The sequence below is a fragment of the Ooceraea biroi genome, chromosome 8 (genome assembly GCF_003672135.1).
Source record: "Ooceraea biroi isolate clonal line C1 chromosome 8, Obir_v5.4, whole genome shotgun sequence".
In the NCBI taxonomy this organism is placed as follows: Eukaryota; Metazoa; Arthropoda; class Insecta; order Hymenoptera; family Formicidae; genus Ooceraea; species Ooceraea biroi.
The window spans coordinates 5,852,507-5,873,349 of NC_039513.1; the positions used below are offsets into that span (position 1 = coordinate 5,852,507).

A 20,843-nucleotide genomic window follows, 5' to 3' on the forward strand; every position below is an offset into this window, starting at 1 on the left:
ACGAATTTGCATTCGTGAAAAGGCAGACTTGATGCGAAAAAGACACGTCAAGGGTCGATATAGGAAGGAACGCTTGCGCGTTCCGCTTTCCTCCTCTGCGCTATTATCCCACCGCGCGAATTCACGCGCGCGTCACTACAGGACCGGCAATTGCATCCCGAAATTACATTTCGAGTGCTGTAACTGCGAACTCGCGGCCAACACGAGGCTATCGATAGACACGATCCAATTTTAACGAAAATAGATTCCGGAGCGCGCGATGAGATTTTTAATAGACTGTCGTGTGCGTAATTCGAATCTCGTAAATCGCACATGTTCAAATCAAATGCAGGAGAGCCGCGGAGAAAGAAAATGAGTGAATACGAGAAAGCTAAGAGAACGGGATGATAAACGACTTATGACGACGAGACATTCACCCCATGTCGACAAGACCCTTTTTCTTCCCCTTTTACATTCCCGAAATTTTCTCCCTTAAGCTTTTCATTTATCTCGCAGACATCCGGTACATCAAGCTGCTCCGGCGAATAGCGTGAATAGTGCCCGAACCTTATTGAAGAAGTACTTGCTCTGTCAAGTCTTTGACAACTACTAGATTCAACTGGTCAATAAGCAGCGACGCGATCGAAAATCCGGACGAGGTCGGGCCAAAAATTCGCTAGGAACGCACAATAAACGACTAATCTAAACTACACAGTGAGTTAAATCTGTATATAGAGCGAGTGTTGTTGTCGTCGTCTATCGCACCTGTCTGTCAATCTAGATGGATAGTGCTTCCGATTCACTTATCCCGAAGGGAAACTACGCGGCGGCGTATGTACTCGTGGAATTGATTTCGCGCCAAACAGGCCGCTGCTCCATTATAAAAGTGTCGATAAACTCACCGCGGAGATTTACCGCGTAACCACTGCCGAGAGTACCATTGCTGTTATTACGCTGTCAATTACCCCGATGTTCATTTAGGAATCCCATGCGACGCTGACGCGTAATCAAAGTAGGGTTCCTACGATATCGAAGAACGTTCTCAAAAAGCATGCCCATCGATATCTACGAAATATCAGATATCAGATATCAAGTGCGATGATCGAGCGAGTGGGACAGAATGTTTTATCACGTATAAAAATTCAGAGGTTTTTTTCTTGATACTGCGTTTAACTTTCGTTTCATCTATATATATATATATGAGCTAGAAATACCGTAATCCATTAGGTCGAGGAATCGATCTTACGTCCTCAAATCTCGCCTCTTTCCATGGAAGCACATAAATAATCGAGAAGGTTTCGCATGGATAGGTGGAAAATTACAGTTAAATAATGATAAAGAAATTTAACTTTGCTTGACGATTTATTCTCATTTGAGCCTAACACGGTACGCGTAAGTGATATTCACGGAGATAAAAGCTTGTCTTATTATATAAAACAAATTTGGATCGCAAGATAAATTAGACCATTCAAAAGTAAATTGAGAGAATAAATAGATGATAATGATAATTTCTTGAGAAGACCTCTATTTTTTCATTCAAGAAACTTCAGATGAATCCACTTTAATAAAATGAAAAATTAAAGTAAAACAACAGATGATAAAAGACAGTGTAAAACAGTTTTGAATATTGCTATTTTAGAGAAATATGCAATAACAGTATATTGTTTTCGCAAATGTTTATTTTGTAAAAGTAGGAAAAACGAGAGAAAGACCAACAGAAACAAAAAGAAAGAAGGAGCCGGGAAAAACGGAAAAGAAATATATAGCGGACAAGTCAGGAACACAAGACGTCTAAATGCGAACGCGGAGACAGGATATCCATTAGCTGGTCGAGGGGGAGTAAGGTCGAAAGACAGAAGACAGAGGAGAGAAGAACAAGGGTGTATAACCGCAGCTGTGCGGTAGGACTAAAAGCAACAGGCAGCCAATCAATAACCTTTTGCCTGGAAAGTACGATTTCTCACTAACGTTCTAACCCTCCGTAGCTAACGCAGGTTAGCGATTATCAATATAACAAAGAAATATTTTAAACGTCGTATGACGTCGTAAAACGTTATATATTATTCAAGTGACCATATCTACTTCATTCATTAAGCACTAATGAACTTATTTTAAGAGATTATCCCGCTCGCAATGTTTTTGTGCAAGGATAGTACAACGGAGAAGCAATCAACGAAGTTCATTAAACGAACCGAAGACGAAGAGAAACTCGCACAATCGTCTTATAACTTTTAGTGAAATTAGGTACAAGAAATTTCACAAACGAAATAACGTTTGTTTAAAGGTACATGATTGATAGATTGACAAATGCATCTCTGTCACATAAGTTATCAAGATCCTCACGTATAACAAGTGAAAGATACAAATTATCTAAATGCACCAGTAACTTATACAAAGTAAATCCTGTATTGCACACTGATCCTGACCCTATACTGTTGCAAGTGCTATATAATTTCATTTGAGACACGTACAAAATTTCCGATGGAAGAAACTTTTGCGATATCGGAAATAAGAAGAGTATCGACGAAAGAAGCTTCTGATACAACATGGTTTCTTGTCTTACTTCGATATTGAGAATATCTATCAAAACGTCTAAAACGCCACGTGAAGTTTTTCTGAGAAAGTTTTTCGAAGTAAAGCCTGTAGGTTTATCCCGCTTTGCTGAATTATTCGTGAGAAACATTTATTCCTTCTTTTTTCTTCGGTCTTTTTCTAGTCAAGAATAAGAAGACACAGACGTAGACCATTAATTAATTTTCAGTTAATTAACTATTAAAAGTTAATTTCATCAGGAAATTACAATAATCGATAATTCTGATATATTGATTTCATAAAATAATTATAGAAAAAATGCAGTTGGACTATTTCATGTACAGATATCAAATATTGAACGCAAGTATATTCAATATTTAATGATCTTACCTCGTATCGTCGAAATCATTGAATCGCATCGTCAGACTATCATGACATGACACATTTGAGACTTACCTGAAACAGATACAAAATTTCTGTCAGAAATATACATGATAATATTACATTCTACATTATTAATTGTAAGTTAAAATAAATCTCTTAACAGATAAGAGAGACTGTAATGATATTATATTTTCAGGGAATATCGCTTTCTATCATAGTAAATTTATGTCGTCATCGAGCTTTCCGACAGTCGGCCGTACATTGGATAAAACAAGCTTTTCAAGCGCCACGGCACTTATCGATTGTCATATGAAAGCTTGTTGAAGCTTCGCGCAAAAGCTCTCGTACCGACGCAGGGATAAGGAAGAATTCTACGGATGCATGAAACCCTTTGCACGAAACCACCCCTGTGCATTTATAGAAACTGGAATCAGAGCGCAGCACAAATACGTTTAACATAAATAAGATTAAATAGAAGATTTTATAGTCGTAGGTATATATTTAAAACATAAAATATCCTAACTGATTAATATTAATTTCTCACTTCTGAGATTCTGTCACAGAAACGCGAAGAATCGCGTGCTCTTTATCAAGGAACGCAAACAGTTTAAGTTACCTGCGCAATCTAATAACGGCAAAAGCTTCTGTTGAAACCCCTTTGTTATATATAATTCTGACTCGAAATTGTCCAACCGCAGTCGTGGTCTCTGCGGAAATGCATAACGTCGCGCCGACACGCACATTTTCATCGGGATTATGAAGCCTATAAATTTTCTCTACGTTTGACATTTCCGACTCAGCAGTAACTCTTTTAAATTTTAATTACGTATAAATAAATATCGCGCGTACGAAATTTGTATCACGCTGCTCTAAGGGCATCTTCTTATCGCTCGTTACCTTCATTTATTTCCGCACGATGAACGTCATCATTTTTTACCATTTTTTGAAATTTATGCAGTCGACTAGGGCACAACTAGCCATTTACATTAGTGAAATTTTACTGCTTCACTTAAGGCTCCACTAACGTTCCACGGGCGTTCTCTGTGCACCTCCACGGTTATAAACGTTACTGTCCTATACACAAAGATATGCCTCGGAACATCAAAGATGCAAAACATGAATCATCTGGCATAACGTAAAATGACACGTTATTCTTCTTCCTCAAGCGTTTCATGTCGGCGATAATAAATTATATTGCAATCTTCAATATCGCCTACACGTAAAATTCTGAACATTTTTCGTGTAATGTATGTACGAAAGACTTGTTGTGTTAACCATTCTTTTTGCAGCGCCACTGAATAAAGGGATAATAATAATAAATCAATAAACATTGGGTAGAGAATTGTGCAAACACTTTTTTGCCTCAGTATTAATGAAAATATTTATTTGATATACACATTTGGTACATGTTCGGTATACATAACTTGGAAATGAGAGCATCAGAAAACTATTCAGAATCGTTGGTCAACATACATTTATCGAGCAATAAAAATACCACGTTTGTTATCAAAGTAGCACGTGGTAATCGGTTATCATTTATTCGTGAGTTTTTTTACTTGAGGTTTCCAAGTGAACTAAATGTGTCTCGAAATATAGAGTATGATTATCGAAATAATTTAAATAAATTATAAGTTTCTAAGAATAATACTGTAAATATACTTTTTTTCATTAATATTATAATAATATAATAATTATAATAAATTATTATGTTATATTATTATATCATAATTATTATATTATTATAATTATACTAAATATATAGGTGGAAATTGTAATTTTGGTTATCACTCAATTTGAAATGTAAATATGCGCTACATGTGACAAAATATTAAAATCTACTACACAATCTATTTGCGACTGATTACAAATTCACATCAAAATTATACAAATTTTTGTTATGCGTACATATGCGATCATGCTATCGTCCTAGAATTAATACATGAAAATTAAAATATTATACCAAATACTCTTGGCTATCAGCTCAATTTAAAATGTAAATGTGCATATGATGAAATTATAAAAGATTTAAGTTAACCGCGCAATCTGATTAATTACCGCTAATTACAAATTCACATTGAATATGCATTAATAAGAAGCGGTTATGCGTTTTAAAGCCGTTTAAAATTTCGTGATATAAATTCCAAAGGAAATACCGACGGTTGCGGCCGCGGCGACGAGGCACGATCAATTCTTCCTGCACTGTTCATGACATACCTATGTATACACTCTTACCTGCCGGCAGGTTGATGACTGCCATATAACAGGTCGATACTAACCCGTAACTCCGTAACTGCATTGCAGACACACCAGCTACTCGGCACGATAAGTTACGCGAAAGCTTTACACTTGTTACGACTCTTACTGTTGCAATCGATGTTCACAATTTTCCGTTAATACAAATCTTCGCGAACATAAACTCATCTGTCGTAAATCTGTCATAAAATTTGTCGATTCGTCGACGTGGTAAGATATTAATTAACTACTTGTAAGTCGTATGTGAAATTTGCGACTTTATAATAGTTATGCGTAGATATTATTCATGAAATTAAATTTAACTTTATCGGTGTAGACACCGGCATCGATCGGCACTCGGTCATCACCATTAATATTCTGGCATACTATTTTAAAACAATTTGTTAAAAGCTATTTCAACTCGTTATTATTATAACCCAGTATAAAAATTTAGCGTGCCTCGGAATTTATAGATCGTTCGCGATTAGCTTCGTTTAACGCAATCTAGTAAAGGGGCGCTCTACATTTTTCCGCCAAGGTTGCATTCCTGCTACATTGTAATGAACGAGATCTCCCAAGTTCTGTCGCGTGACTTAATCAAGAGCGAATACCTAAGTCCCAAAATATATGCTCTCATTAACGAAATTCATACGAAATTGGGTTCCCTGCGTCGATAAAGCGCTTTCTGTGTGGCAAAAGTCGCGCTTAATGCATCAATTTAATAAATGAGCTGAACGGACCCTTCTTCCTTTGCTTATCGCTGATGCAGAGATATCAAATTTTTATAACAGAGTTCAACCTTCGACGGCACGATAGATGCCTCAATTTGACCGGTTTACCTGATTTCGCCCGTGTTATGAACATTTCCATGTGAATGTATAATCGATGGTCATTCTGTACAGTTTAATCAACAGCCACCCTATGCTCGCGACATATTACGTCAGATCTATGCAAACAATGTACGATTGCTTTCCTCCGATACGGTTTACACAATAATCCCTGGCTTCCGCGAGAGATCCGTTATTTGTCATCGCTCGCGCGTAGATATTTCAGTTCTAACGATGATAATCGAATCAATTCGTGTAATTGCTTTATCAACGAATGCTTAACTGCGAACTAAGAGCTTCAAGCAGCATTCAACGTTGTTTGACGAAGAAATATATAATTGGAATTACATCATAACCATAAGGGTTCCCTGTTTACGTCGTGCGTGCACAAGAAATCACGCACCGAGCGATACGCAATTGCGTTTACGCTTAACAATACTGAATAAATGAAGTTCAGAAACAGATCTTCGTTATGTTCGAAGGGTTGGAATTAAACAGATAAATGGGAAGTCCAAGTTTAATTCGACGGATTCGGGAAGATAGAAATTCCGGGTTACTGCCGTTACATACGTAAGTCACCATCTGACGGTTTTAGCTAGTTTTAAGTAAATTATGAAATTACAAACATCATGACGATACAGATTTGTACTGATCACCATATGATATGTCCTAATTTGAATTTTCTGCCGGAGATTAAATAGGACAAGCAGAAAAATATAAGTAAATCTTACTTCTTTTAGAAAAACTCAGCAAAAGTCGATGACGTACTCTTGAAGAATAAATTAAATGTGTAACACAGATAAACTTCGAAAAAATCTAAATTTATTCATGAAAGTAGAAATTAGAATTTGATTTTTAACGTTTGCAATATTTAACGAACGAAATCTGGAAGAATAGAAAATATTTCTTGCAAATAATAGCATTCGAGAATCATTCAGAGTTCTCTTCATTAGAGCTTATGCGATTTGGTGTGTTTTTATTGCAATATTATAAATGTACCAAAGTCAATGATTTTGGATCTCGCGCTATGTGGTATAGAATTGCATCATTTGTCCCGCTATGAAAGGGATATTCTCTCGTAGGCGTATATGGATTTCTGCCCGCAATATCACACCGTTATTCATATTTCGTTGTTTAATCAAATTTCCAAGTGCGGATAGCTCTTAATCATCACATTGGGTACGACTTTTGAAAATACGGAGTTCCCGCGAACGGGAAGACCACCGGGAAATAAATCGATATTCGTTATCCGGTATCAGCAAAACCGACAGCAGACCCGACTGGTTCACTCTTGCGAACGAAAAGCTCGTTTAACCTTAAGTTCTGCAGAATGTAGAATCAAGAAACCAACCAAGTAGACTTCGGCCGCTACTCATACTTTCGATTTATGCGCACGTGAAAAAGAACACCTTCACGCGACGGTAAAAATATCGTGGAGGGTGCCAGTCGTATCACACGTGACACGTGGGACAGAATCTCCACCACCGCGCAGACGCAGGGGTTAATACACGCTAAAGTGGTTTCGTGCTACCGTCGAGATATGAATTAAAAACGGCCGCCGTGCACGGCGTCGTAGATCGCGACCTTTCAAGCTCTGCTCTATCGCGCATATAATAAGGCTACAATCGCCTATTCATGCGTTATGCTATTTCTTGTCTCATTTTGCCGAATTTCTGCCCGATAATAGATAGAGAAGAGCGAGAAACGTCAAGCATATAAGCGAATACATGGACATCGGGATAAAAACGTCAGAAATGGTATTCGTATCTGATCAAATCGGCACTCTATAGCTTCGCCGGCACTGTGTAATACCATTTATTTTTCATCCATCTAACCGGATCAACCGGCGGTTTATCAAGCTGCCAAAAATACCCGAACTTCCGTTCGCTTGACCTAACATAATACAGGAATGGAATAAGAAAACAATAAGAAAGAAGATCGTGGTTTTTTCAAGAATTTATCGCATCTATTCTATATTAAATGTATACCTACTTTAGATTTTATAAACAAATAATTCACAATATACATTTTTCCTCATCGTGAACAAATGGAATATGATACGTAAAATGATAACTAAAATAAAAATTAAATGTAAACAGTAATATTTTTAATAGTTTATGCAAATCGTATTCTTCTTGCTCTACAAGTCAACCAAGCAGAAGCTTATTCTGTGAAAAATTACCTTGAATTTTTTGTCGATGCAGATAACGCGAATAAACTTGTAAGATAAAGAATTATTCTTCCTTTCATTTTTTTCACTTGTGGTGTGAAGGCATAATAGTGTTTTGAACATATTATTTAAGAAATTACCTTTTTGTAAAAATATTAAATTAAAAAGAATATTGGGTTGTAACATGTATTCGTTCCGTTTGATTAATGTTTTAATAACGAATACATGTTACAACCCAAATTATTAAAAATACTAAAAAAACGGGAGAAATATATGTTACAATCTAATATTAAGAATTTTTAAAAAATGGAACTAACTACACAAAATAAAATCAAAGAGGTTTTACGGCAGATTTTGCAATGGATTTAAAATATAACAACGATAAAAAATATAAAACGAAAAATTTCACGTAATTGTGTAAATTATATAGGAAACTTAGTAACAATACAATTAACATCAGTAGCACATTTATATTCCATTTGAATTCTCTCATAATTATTATCTATTATAATATACAAAAGAGAAATTATGTCTTTCGAATGAAGAACCGACAAAGTTCTCTGCTATCCTCCTCGCTGTCAAATGCAGACAAGTAGACAAAGAACTGGAATCCACGTATTTCCCAAGTTTCGTTCGGTTCATGTCTTTTGCACCCCGACTTTCCCTTGTATCTACGATTAGTCTTCTCAAACTGTCCTAAGAATTCTTACTTTCAGAGCCCACGATGTTACAGTAACAGAATCTTGTCCTTCATCCAAATGGAGAAGAACAATTCAATTTCAACGAACAAATTACAAAAATGAGTCAAGTAATAAGAGAGTAATTCTTTAATAAAATAATCAATACAAATTTTTGGAAAAACTTGGTTAAGTTTGAAATTATCGCTGTTATCTTAGAATATAATATACATTTATCACAATATGTATATAACATTGATAAATAATCGACAAAAACACAAACATATTTTCTTTTATTCGGAAAATCTGAGCATTTCAGTTAAATACAGTACAGTAACATCTCAGAATGTGAAATTGTGGAAATTGCGACGATTATTAAATATTTAATAAATCTATACACTTAACTCTCTCCATACACGCTCACGATGAGCGCGGACACGCCCGATCGATGGACAACATTCACGGAAAGTAGTTCACGACGCAGAAATATGAGAAACTAAACACATCATCTTGAACTCTTGCCCGAAAATCTTTCATATCGCCTTTCAAGTATTGTAGTACACAAAACTCCAATCGAACATCAAACTTGCATAAATTTCTTAAATTGCAATATTCAATAGTCAAACTTTTTTCTAGAACATATTTTATGTTCTATCTATCTAAAATGCACGGGTAGAACGCCAGTTTAAAAGTTAAATATCCTTTAAGCGTTTCAAATTTTTTACATTCTTGGTTAAAAGAAGAAAAAACAGGAAAAAGCAAGAGAAAGTTAAAATACATATAAAGTTTATAGTATTTTAACATGTGTCGATGCTCGAATTAAATATACATAAATCGGAGGAAATGCATGACACGCAAGAATATTAATTATTTAGAAAACAGTGATTATATATTGTTCTAAAATTGATGCATAACTTATAATATTTATAAAAAAAGAAGTGTATTACAATAATGGAAATACTTCTTTATTACTCATTCTATTCTATTACTTCATAATACTTCTTTATTACTCATTCGAAAATTTTCTGATAAATTTTGATTTATTTGAGTAAATACATCTGATTGTCAACTTTAAGGTACCTATTTAAATAATTAACATGACAGCAGCGAGGGAATAATGCAGTCTTACTACGATATTACTACGATAATTAAAACTACTCTTAAATACGTGCGAGGTATAATATAAATGTGACAAGTTCAAAATTGTGTAACAAAAGTTTTACAGAATTATTTTTTACAAGGAAATTTTCAAGGAAATAAAACTACAGTGAGATTCAAAGTGAGATACGCGCAACTTGCCATTCTGCTGCATCGATATTCTTGAAAATAAGTGTGTGTTTTCCTTCATTGATATTTTTACTAGTTCGAAAAAATGTTTACTCTTGCTTTGATACTTTCGTTAGAAAAACGAGAAAGTAAAAAGAAAACGTATTATCTGGATGAATAAGATCGAGAAAAACATTTTCTGCAGACTACAAGAACTACAATTTCAAAGAATATTGATTGTTTCCATGAACTAGCAATCTTTTTGAGCTTTAAAAAACAAAGATCTTTAAAGGTTAAAGATCTTTAAGTTAAAAGATCTTTAAGTTACAAGACTATATAAATAAATAACAAAATTTTATTTTTCATCTTTAATTCTGGATAAATTTTATTTTAGCATAACTGTTTATTTGTTACATTTAAGCATCAAAATCAGCATATGAAATGTGTTGTAATAAAGCTATTTATCAAAATGGAAAAGAACAAATTGTTTTAAATAATTTATAATACCAAACAATGAGGTAAAACTCTGTAAGAGATTCTATGTATTTCTTTTGCACACGCAATAAAAGCGTGGCAAGTGCGTCATACACACCCAAATATAACTAACAAGAATTTATTCCGCGCGAACTAATTCTCTTGTCATAATGAAGATAGCTGGAGAAAACGAACAAAGAATGAAAATTCTGCTTTGATTATATCTCTTTTCGCCAGAAAACGAAAAAAACTACTGCATGAAAACTCAACGCAAGGACTTTCTTTCACTTTTAAACTTATCTGCGTTAAAATTATAATTCTAATAGATAATATAATTATAAAGCTTTTAAGACTTTGAAAATATTATTTTTGAGAAAAACATTGTCATCGTTAATATTACTCGTTAGAATTACTCTTCATAATAACATGGAATTATACCACTGAACTACATTGTTAATCTCTATTATATATATCGTATTTTAGATCTTTAAAAAAACGGAATTTAAAGTAAAGTACTTGCCACTTACATTCTACTGACACTCTTGAGAATAAATGTAATGTTTTTCCCTATTTAATGTTGTACTATAGTATACTGTATTTATTATATTTTTATTATTCTATTTATAAGAAATACTGCTGAATTATATTATTAATCTCTATCATGTTTCATACTCATATATCGATAGTGTATATCGATAGCTCTGCTTTAAAAAGTAATACCTTACATGTGAATTATATCCTCTTCAATAAAGTTCCTAAGAAAAATTCTTAGTATAATTGCTGCGCTTAATGACGTAAACAGGTTCGCTATATTAGTTCGCACACAACGTATCTTTATATATAATAAAAAATAATTATACGAAAAATACGCGCGTGTGTGGGGGGGGGGAGGGCAAATAATTTTCCGTCTTTAAAAATTCCATTACTGATTGTTTGGAGAGAGGGTAGAGATTATTATATTATAGAGATTATTATATTATAGAGATTATGTTTAATTAGTTTAATTAGTTATTTCTATTACAATACACTATATATGTATTGGATTATAGCAAAAGTTCGTAGCGTTATTTTAATGATATTTCAAGACAAAATTATTATATATATTATGTTATATACATGCATATTTATAATAAATATTTATTTACTCAACTACATATGCGCCGTCTTGTTCTACTGTTACATTTACCATCTTTGTGGTAATTTCGTAATTCTATCTTTTCAGGCCTTGTCATCTTTTTTTTATTAAACAACGCTACGGACTTTTGTTATAACCCTTGTTACACAATGCGCGCGCGCGTATGTGTATGTAATTTATACATTACTTACTTACTTATATTAATTTTCACTTTTTGGTATATTATTAACTCGATGCATAAGTTTTTGCCGATTTTACAATTTTTCTTTATTGAAATAAAACAATCGATACAGCATAAATCAATCAAAGTATTTTCCACTGTTTTCTATGATTTTTTTTTCCATCTTTCTGGCAGCATGCGAATACACATCAAAAGAAGAAGTCATCTTTTGAAGCGATCCATTCATCGATCCATTGGCAAAAACTTATGCACCGACCTAAAAGAAAACGATCGAAATTATGTAGCACTGTTTGTACAATGTCGCAGACTGTAATTTTTTTAGCAGTTATTCAAAAAAAGCATTCTACATTATGTAACTACATTTGTGCGCGCAACATTACCAATCTCGTGCTATTTAGAAACAAAAAGGGAGAAAGGAAAGAAAGATACATAACGCCTGCTGCGAAAATGTCTGCTTCATTAATGTCTTAACTACTGCTATATATACCTCGATGTAATTTTCTCCCCCTTTTTTCGAATAAATAATTGTTCACATCTCGTTGCGAGCACATTATTTTCTAGAAAGATGAAGTCCACGTTCCTCATTCATTATAAAAGCACCAGAATGCATTAATAATTCATAAACAGTTAGCAATTGCGAAAGAAGAGGATACAAGGCGTATCGACAAGATGTCAGCGCAACGAAGCACAAAACGAGCAGCTGCAAAAGGCATCAAAGTTAACATTTTCTATACCTAAGCAAAACTTTCTAGTAGATATATAATATTTTGGAATAAAGATTTGATCCAGGATGCAATCATAATCATCAGATTAGTAAAATAATAAAATATAAAAACCTACATGTACAAAAGGAAGATCTTTGTAGGTACTTTGTATTTTCTATGCGTTTAAATTCGAATTCTCATTTCCGGAAAATGATAATTTATCTCTTTCGCTGTCACGTTTCACAATTTAACTACGCGTACACGGCGGTGTGACGTAACGTAAGTAGTATAGGTAAAAGCTTATGCAAACAAGCAGCCTTATGGTCAGTATCAGTCCCTACCGGTGCATCGCGTTTAGCGTTAAATCTAGCCTGGCTTTCAGACCAGGCTTCAGACGTGGTAACGTTGTGCGCTATCTCTCCAACAAACAATGGAGGTTGAAGTTAAATATGAAGAATGACCTTTTTTTCTTTCTTATCGTTCGTCGACGTTATCTTTTTTTTTCATTCGGCTCGACAGCAAGGAATCACCATAAAGGCAATTATCGACTCGGCTTTCTCCGGTACGCTGTCGATCGAATACAATGGGGAGAAGAATCTTGGCCAAGAAACGACTCCGCGTTGAAATAAAGATAATGTCGCTTAGTGATCCTTTCTGCACGCGCTCGTCTGAATCGAAATGACAAACGAAGGCAAATCAGACTGACGATAACAACAAGGTTGCATGATGGGATGGCATTATAAAGATGCGCAAACGAAATAAGTAGTGCAACGAGCTGAAAAGATCCGGCATGGCCAGAGAAGCACATTTTATTCACTCCCGTCAAAACGAGTGTATCTCCATAATCCGAAGATGGCGGAAAGGGGTGTGGTCGATGGTCTTTGCTTGGCTCATAAAATGTATCTAACGATTTATCGGTTCAGCGGCAGATAATTAATTCAAATATGCTGCTCTGTCCAAATGAAGTACCAAATATCGGATGGAAGAAAAGAAAAAGAATGGTACGCGAATACAGAAGAGCTTCTGTCCATAATAAAGCGTCATATCGATATCGGAATAAGAGCAGGGAAATCATATCAAGTCTATAAACTTCACCTTCTTATTGCCAATTGTAGCAAGATAAATAAACACAATTTGTTCTGTACTTAATGCTATAATGCTACAAGATTATTTCTTTTAACAATAAAACGTACTACAGTATATTACATATATCTAGTATATTACATACATCAGTTTCGGATTTTTTTGTACGCGTACCAAGTACGTTGTGGATATTGGATATAAAAAAGTTTGATTTTATATATTGTGAATTCTTTACAATTTCTTGCAGAATTAACTATTGCATGTTTCCTAGAAACAGTTTCTAAATTCTAGAATTTGTACACTGTCGTAGCATTGAAGCTATTTCAAATCCCATTTCAATTTGAAATTTAAACTTATCAGACTTGTTTTAATATATTGGATTTATAGTACAGAATAATCGTATATAATAATTGTAATACGAGGATAAATTATAGTATCCAGATATAATCACATTACACGTGAAATCAATAAACTGTCATGCATTAATAGAACAATCTGTTTTGCACCGTAAATTCATAAAGTTGATAGGATTCTCTAACGCACGAAATCATTAGAAATGTAAAGCGAAAATTCCCGTGGGATCGTACCTGGAAATGTCCAAATAATATTACCTAGATGTAACTAATATATTCTTGTCACTGTCCGACAAGCGGCGAATTGTGGAAGTAAGGAAATAAAGCTACTTCGATCTGTAAGCTTTAAGACCAGTGATTCTCAGTAGCGGGAGCTTTCCGTTCGTACCCAGCAATTCCGCTCATGATAAATTTAGTACGCATTTTATCTGCAGCTTTCAAGGTTGCAAACGCTCATGCAGAGTTTAATCTTTTCGTAATGCCACGCGGATTGCGAAGTTGGATTCAATGATTCACCGAGATTTGAATGATAAGAAGCCGCAAACAAAAGATGCTATCGAATTATAAATTCCCGAACGAGACTCGACTATTATTTCGAGAATGCGGGAAGGAGAGATGAAGAGGACAGACCGTGTTACGTGACGAAGACCAAAGATCAAAATGGTGGGAGATCGATCACTTACCTTCGGCAATGTGTAGGCGCGACAGGCCAGCTCCTTCTCGTCCTGAGAATTATAGCGGGTGGTCTCGCGTGACCGACCACCGGCGCCGAGGTGCGTCCCTGATTTCTTTTCCCCCAGAGATGACCACCGGGCACATTACCGTATCCCGGTATTCCAGGATGCGGTCCGCTCTCGCTGCAAGCGCGTCGCGAAAACATTTCACGCTTTTTTTCGTCGCACTTCATCATGTCATCGATCACCGTGTTCCGCTCGATAGTCGATCGAGCTCTATATTGAGAAACTTATTTCGGAAACTCGCAGCACGAGAGAGTCTGAATATATTCAAACGGTTCTTTCCGACACGAGGATGCGCAAACTTTAGCGAGCTCTTTTTGCCGCACCAATCGTCAAAAGTTTCTCGCCTTCTTCGCAGCTAATTTCGCGCACGCCTGACGTCATTGATCCCGTCACTCCGACATGCTCTGACAAATCATGATTATTCACATCACGCAAAATCGATCAACAGCAATATCCACACGACATAGGAATTATCTTTCGCCCGTCATGCGAAAGGATTAATTTATCGTTCTGCAAAATATCGTTCGCGAAACAGTTGTTTCAAAATCTCACATCACGATCTAGTTTCCTCTATTTTTTTTAGAACCCTCGACAAGTTTCCGGAGACAATGATAGATTCGTTCTACATCTGGATACGGTTACAGCGCGACAAAGCGTGCGTCGACGCAGGTTCTATGTCAAATATCCGTAGGGTATTCGCTGGTTGTTCCGGAAAATCCTCAGTCAGTTAGTCATCCAAAGGCCAAATTCGAGTTTGAAAGCATCGATGTCGGAAAAAATTGTCAACTTGCGTATTAATTTCGAATTCATTTTCAATCGTTGGCAGACAGTTTAAAGTATGATAAATGTCAGTACTGATTATTGATCATAAGTAGGCAGCACTTGAAACTAATACCTCGCGATTATTATAACAATAATAGATCGCACTCTTGTCACTTAAATGTCATACGTTTGTTTTCTATCCTTCGTGACGTTTGCAAGAGTCAGTGATAGCATCGCTCAATATTTGCATGTAGTTAGCATAATTGGTATCGTGTGTTCTGCAGCGATGTTCTTGTCCTGGATGCTCGTAATTTCCATCTGGAATCGGAAGAATCGGACTTCCCGTGAATGTCACGCGATTGTATCTACCAGAAGCGAAACGTAATACTATATGTAAAACTCGTTACATTACGACGAATTGCATTGTAGAATCGGCAATTTCCTTTAAACTTTAAAACTTTTCGGCAAATTTAAATGTGTGTGTGTGTGTGTGTGTGTGTGTGTGTGTGATTCAATTTAATATGTACTTGAGGATGTTAAAATAAAAGGTTTAGATAAATACATTGAATAGCACTAAAAGAGATAAAAGGACAATAATAATAATCTTATATATATATATATATATATATTATATAATAATTTTAAATAATCTTATACATATATTTCTCTACACAAATTATACTGCAAAATATTCCTTCAAATCTGGTTTTATAAAATATTTGCTCAGAAAGATTCATACATATTTTTCCTCGGGAAAATGTAATTTATCTCAAATGTATTTCCGTGCGAGGGCTAACATGATGATGCGACACAGTAGGCTATCACGAAAAGGGGTAACGTACAGTCTACCGTAGACTAATATAGTTTCTAATATCGCTTTTTGTAGGAGCATTTCTCGCTTTATGTATGTGGTACGGACGGAGACTAAAAAAGCTTAGTACACTTGCCTAGCGGTAATGGCACAAGACAAGACGCAGCAATATGGAAGGCAGAGACATAAGCTTCTCCTCGTTTCAGCACCATTATACCGCAAAGTAAGATGTCGATATAGATAACATAGATTGTGTGATCTGATACTTCTTTTTTGACGTTTATATAGTAAATTTTATGGATACGCAATTCACACGGTATTGATTTATCATTTCTACTTAGCAGTGCGTCATTCAGCACGGAGTGACAACTTTCAGTTTTATTCACAACCAATAATTAAGAAATACGAATTGAAAGTTATACATTCACGTATTTCACGAGTCGGAAATTCCAGCAAATCTGTATACGGAAATTCATACCTCTCGCACGTGAAATGAATCGCATGTGGCATATCGTTGCATTTGTTTGCGCAAAAAGCTTAAAGTAAAATAAGGAATTTATTAATTGCATTCCGATATCGAGGTATCATTTTACATGTGATTAAAGCGCCAATGGGAGTGAAAATTCTCATATACAATAAAATGAAATGTGTAAATTATTTAAACAACGAAACACGTGCGACTACCTGATTACTTTATTTAATTAATTTTTCCAGAGATACTATCATCTTTTCGATTTTGGAAGGTCTGGTAAACAAACGTGATAACGACGAAGTAAAGATAATCTGGGGAACGGTTTCTTCTTACAAGACATTTTCGCGGTGAATTTTCTTAAGATTGCGTGCGATCTTGTGCAAACTGTACCGTACGGACTCTACAAAAAAGATCTCGAGACGGTCGTAAGACGGCAGGAGAAAAATATCTTTCAGCTCATAAACCTGCCTTTATAAAAACCAAGTAGATGGAAGATTATGTCGCGACCAATTTTTATTCCAAAATATTCACGGTTCGTTATACGTTCGGAATAAGCCATAATTTTGATTCGAAGCGAGTCACGATATCGCTAATTAGTTCGGCGTAAACGTAGTTCGCGACACAGTAGAATTATCCGTCTGATAATCAGCAAGTGAGACCAAGTCAAATAGACAAAGCAGCGGATACGGCAAATATAATCGCAGAGCAGCGCGAGAAACTGCGCCAAACGGCTCTTGTAAATATCCTCATTACTATAGAAACATTGCCGTACATTCGTTATACACTAAACGATGTTTGTAGTTGAATCAGAATCCAATGTCAAATTTGGCATCATTACATTTGATATTCGTATTATGTTCCATGGAATTCTACATTTTCAATCCATTTAACTCTTTAACATAGTGAATTTGTTCGACATATGAAAGTGCATGTACATACTTCAAAGCAATATTATCATCTTTTCGCATATGCGCTCAAGTTAAAATTACGTTGTATTATACAACATAGCTACATTTTATATTTATTAAAAACCATACATTGAGAAGATAAAATATACCAGCATGTATTTTATGCTCTTTTTAATACCGCATAATTTCTGTGTTAACATAATATTTTTAAAATCTTACATATAAAGATAAAATATAAAAAGAAACCTATTTCTAATTAACACATACATCACGACAAACATGCTGTCGGAAAAATATAAGTTAATTAGTTCGAAAATTTCTTCAGAAACGAATTTGAACTGATATAGGGCAGTGGTTTCTCGCAAAGGGAAAACCTCTTACGAGAAAATTAATGTCAACAGATCCCAAAAGAATAAAAGCGCCGTAAAGAGCAACGCAAATTCTAGTTATTATAATATGAGTATCAACTTCATAAGAAAAAGAAAACTTCTTGTAAGGAAATTGCTGTTAACAGACCGCAAAATGATGAAAGCATAATAAAACACATTGAAATGATTTCCAGTCACCAATAGCACTCGCTCTTTCTGTTTAAAACAATTGAAAACATTCTTAGACATTCCCGGGCAATCCTGTTCGCGTTATTATACACGCCGAGGTGGTCATTAGTACTCGTCTGGCTTGCGCCCCCTTTCCCACGACCAATGAGATTCATTCAAACACATCCGCGCGCAGAAATGCTCCCTAGACTTTAATTAAGGTAATAATTTATTATGAGAGAAAGAGGAAGTTGATGGTGAAACGACAGTGAGCGTCACAGCATTTTAATGGTCGAACTTAATTTATACTTTGATATTACGAATTGAGTAAAGATTGCACAAGAGATTTGAACGAAAACTTGTCACTCGAATATAATATCTTCAAGAAATCCTTATTAATTATGATTCCTCGCGGCAGATTTTTCGCAAAGTAGTCTTACAACAACATCTGAATAGCAACAAGTAGCACGCGCACACGCAGTGACAGGAAAAAGCCGCTCCGATGAATTCTAATTTTAAGTTCAATGAGTTACTCGTTCGAAAAAAATTGTAATTTTTATTTAACTTAAAACATAAATATATTTCATTATTTAACTGAGAGTGGAGTTGTCAGCTTAAAAAAAAGATGTTTAAAAGAAAAGGGAATAGAGAATGCTAAAGATTTCGCTTTAACTTCTTTAAAACCGCCTACGGTACAGACCGTTCTTATTATTTATAAAGAAATAAAATATACGATCCAAGACTTTGTTTTCAGTACAGTCGATTCCATTGTCTTTCCATTCACAGGATAAATACAAACTGGTAGAAATTTGATGTAAAACTATTTGTATATGAATGTATTTTTATATACAAAATCGTTTCACATACTTAATTGTAAGCGAAAATTTAAAATACGTTTCTTTCGTATCAATTAAATTAATCAAAGTAGTTACTTTATTACGTTATATTACTGTATATTATAATGTATTATATATTAATAATATTGTAAAATTAGTCTTCCTTATACATTTTATAATTATTCACTTAATATTATTATTTAATATAACAATATTATTTAATCGTAACTCTGAAAGCGCAAGAATTAATTACGAACTCCAATCCATCTAGATCCGTAGAAACTAAGTCACACGAATACGATCATACGAATGATTATGCGGATATAATTATACTGATCGTAATACGGGAAGCGCTAACAGATTCCCAGCTGTCTCATTCATCGATTCGCTTCCTTCCATTCCTTCTTTAAGGATTGCTACCATCGATATCACAGCAACGACCCTCGTGAGTTTATTAGGGGAGTGACAACGTTGGTCTTTCTCCAATCTCTCCCCTTCGAAATAAGACGTACATGAATGCGATCAAAAGAAATAGGAAATATTAGGAAATCCATATGACAGAGATTACCATATAAATTTATATTGACGATATGCCTTATAGTCTCATCGCTTTGAAAGCTCTATTCAACCTCTCGCATTTTTTTATCGGTTGTGACGTCTTCCAAGTGTGATGTACAAAATGTAAAATTTCGTTCCCATTGAAGTGGAAGCGCACATATGAGACCAAGAATACTAAGATACTAAAATACCCAGAATGCGAAAGAACAGATTACATTTACAATATGTTTGAATCATAAGGAGTCGCGTAGTTGTGTTAAACGCGTGCACGGGAATCGTAATTACGTCTGTTCATTTAAATAAAATCCTAATTTCCTTGCAATAAACTTTCGTTTAAACAAATGGAAGAAAAACAAGATGGAAAGAACAATACATGGAACAGTTACAGTGCAATATCTTCAACGATAATGATCGTTTTGTCTGTGTTATCACGTAGTATTGCGTCATGTCAAACCAATTCAAATCGATACAACTCAAGTCTTCACACATAAGCATCATTTCATGTATCGTAGGCTCGACCAACGGAGCTCTCTCGGTAATTGTTGGGAAACACGATCTTCAATATCATATCCGAAAGAAACGGATGACAAGGGAAACTTTTCGAAAGGCACTTTCGCACTGTACTACAAGAAACTTTTCGCAAAAACCTAATATTTAATCTTCCTTTTTGTACGAACAACATTATACGCACTAAAAAAATCAGTAATACTTCTACGCTTATATAAAAAGCTATTCGTAAAAGAGTTTGTTTTCGCGAAAACGTCGAGTGCAATTCAAAGATAATTACAAAGTTCCCTGAAAGAGCTTCGTATTCGTTCCTAAGGGTTCTCCCTTCGACCTGCTCCGATTCGCAACTGACTGTCGATAACTCAATGGCAGATGCGGCGTTGTGAATTTACAATGTTTATACGGAAGTAGCTTTCTCTTCTTCGTGCACTTGTCAAGAATACAAAAAAGGACAAGAAAGCGAAGAGGTGATCGAATTTCGTCGCTATTAACGTTGAGGAAATTCGCGGATAACGAGAAGAAAAAAAGCTTGCCTATGTATCGATTTTGAAGTGTTCACGGTCAGAAGAGGCTGTCGCTTATGCCTACGCGAACTTCCAACATCAACCAATCTTCGATTCAATTCTCCTCTCGATCAGATCCAATATAACCTGCACAGCCTCCACTTCGATGCAACGAGCTGATTCAATCATCGTCTAATCGGACGGCTCATTTCA

General features: G+C 35.0%; 1 non-coding gene across 1 annotated transcript in view; it reads right to left on the bottom strand.

The window, feature by feature from the left end:
* Positions 1-483: 483 nt before the first annotated feature.
* The window catches only part of LOC105279757, a 50,840-nt gene continuing 30,480 nt past the window's right edge, over positions 484-20,843 (bottom strand). The window contains exons 5-6 of the transcript XR_003406895.1: positions 14,681-14,854; positions 484-2,967 (exon numbers count right to left, since the gene is read on the bottom strand). This is a non-coding gene — a transcript (uncharacterized LOC105279757). The remainder of the gene's footprint in view (positions 2,968-14,680; positions 14,855-20,843) is intronic.